Source organism: Cannabis sativa, chromosome 5 (genome assembly GCF_029168945.1).
Source record: "Cannabis sativa cultivar Pink pepper isolate KNU-18-1 chromosome 5, ASM2916894v1, whole genome shotgun sequence".
NCBI lineage: Eukaryota > Viridiplantae > Streptophyta > Magnoliopsida > Rosales > Cannabaceae > Cannabis > Cannabis sativa.
In genome coordinates, this window is record NC_083605.1 from 65,400,003 (window position 1) to 65,402,368 (window position 2,366).

The window sequence follows — 2,366 nt, forward strand, 5'->3', positions numbered from 1 at the left end:
CTCTTACACATGAAAAAAAACATATTCATGCCAAAAAAAGACAGGTCTCTATTGATATCTGGCAAGTTCATAATTGCGATAGAAATGCACACAATAGGGCTCCGGACATCCGTCCGTAGCTATATCCAACGCCCTGACCTTAGGCCTGTCTAGCATCATCCAATGGCTATTTTGTAATGGTTCAAAACTTTGCCCGAATGGGATGAACTCCCTACACAAGAGTGGGAAAATGTCGACAATTAGAGACTCGTGGGACTCAATTGCCCAACCACTGAAAACATGGCAAACCCATTGCGTTTCTTTACGATTTAGCTACTTAGGCTACATGTCAATCTAGATTTATCATTTACGGCAAGTGTCAAATACACATGTCAAATGAACACCCACTTGTCGTGATAGGTAGCATAGAAGGAAGACACCTGGAAAAACACCTATTTGCCATTAACATGGTGATTCCAAACGCCATCTTGCCGAAACCCGAAAATGACGCACCATGAGAATATCATCCGCCCAAGTATCTCCAAAGACTGGAAGAAAATATGAATCATTATAAAAAACACTACACTGAGGAAAACGAGGCTAACTATAATGATCCAATCTTTCAAGATTCGTAATACCTAAAAACTGCTTGTAACTGCCTATTCTCACTCAATGACCTTGATGAAGAAATATGTAGGGGATTGTGTATATCTCCACCTGTCAACAACAAACCTACTGCATCAACAAGTGGCAACAAAAGAGCAAGTCCTTCATCAGCGTGGCAAGAAGACGATAGTGACATAGATGAGCATATGAATATCAGTTCCTCACATGAACCCATAAAAAAAAATTGGTCAAACTCCTAAACCACTGCAAAGATACCCATTTATGTTTATGTCGTGTTTGTTTTATGTAAATAATGAAGTGGACATGTGACTCCTGAAAAATTCAGTCCATTCTTTCGTGTGCCTTGACCGGTGACTACTTACAAGACTAATAGAGACTCCTTCTCGTAACAAAATGACAACTAACGACAAAGAATCATTCAGACGACAGAGATTCCTCTGGCCATTTAAAAATTTTGTCTGTTTGTAGTTATATCTTTATATATTAAAAGTGCCTATGTAACGGCAATTCTTGGTTTAACAGAATATGCTTTACAAATAAAAGAATATTCTGTTAAATTTAACCCCAAAAATAATTAAATTTAACCCTAAAAATAATCGTCCACGTTTAAAACCCTTCACTGGCGGCCAACTCCAAAACCCTCCTTATAAAGAGAAGAGATTAGAGATCCACACACACACAGTACTCATTATTACCCTTCACTTTCACTGGCGGCCAACTCCAAAACCCTCCTTTTCTTTTGAATTCTGATATTATTCTTGACCTGGGTTTTCCTTTGATGCCATATTTGACTCCTTCGTATTCTAATGGCTACTTCTACTCCCGATAATGAAGTTCCCAACGCTTCTCCCATCCCCAAAGAAGTAGAGAAGCCTCCGATTGAGCCCATAAGGTTGCCCACTGTTGAGGAAATTCGCGGCCAAGACATTTGGAACAAGCTTGTCGTTCGTAGTGTCTTTAGTGGAGTCATGGGTATGCCCCAAAATAAACCCTTTTTCTTCTTCTAATCTGTTTTTGTTTATTTGCTCCTTTGTTTCAGTTTTATACTTCTTTATGCTTTCATTACCTGGAAAAGTTTGGCTTGTTTGATCTCACTGTAGCCGAATCTGTATTCGGTGTTATATTGGTGTCTTAAACTATGTACAATTATTAAAAGATGTAAAAAAATTAATACCATTGTTAAACACCAGGAGTATGTTCCCTTTTCAAGTTTTGTTATGGTTTGTGGAATTAGATTTATCAACAATGCTTGCAAAACCTTGTTTTGTAACTTTAGCTTTTACAAACTCGTGACAATCAAGAATTTGATTCATGTTGGAACCTCAATTTGTTTATTTTTTTCTGCTAACATGTCAATTTTTGTGTATTATTTGATTCTGTTAATTGAAGAACATTGTACTCAGTAAGTTAGATTTACTTAATTATGTTGGATGGTGTAAATTTTGTAGGTGGCGCTCTTGGGTTGGCCATGGGTTTGTTTATAGGTTCCCTAGATAATCCTATAACTCGAGATGAGATGAGTGGTAAGCAGCAATTTGTTTATCAGGCAAAGCAGATGGGGCGCGGGTCGGAGTTCTGCAAAGGCATTTGCTGTTATGGGATTTGTTTTCTCTGCGGCCGAGTGCGTTATTGAAAAGGTATCTTGGTTATGGAAATCTTGAACTCTCATGGGTGATATAAGAGGTTCGATATCTTTGTTATGGTGGCTGACTTTGTTTATTTGTATCTAGGCGCGAGCAAAGCATGACACAACAAATACA

The 2,366-nt window shown here is 38.0% G+C and overlaps 1 pseudogene; it reads left to right on the forward strand.

The window, feature by feature from the left end:
- The first annotated feature begins 1,244 nt into the window (after window positions 1-1,244).
- LOC133037670 (mitochondrial import inner membrane translocase subunit TIM22-1-like) lies at window positions 1,245-2,366 on the forward strand (annotated as a pseudogene).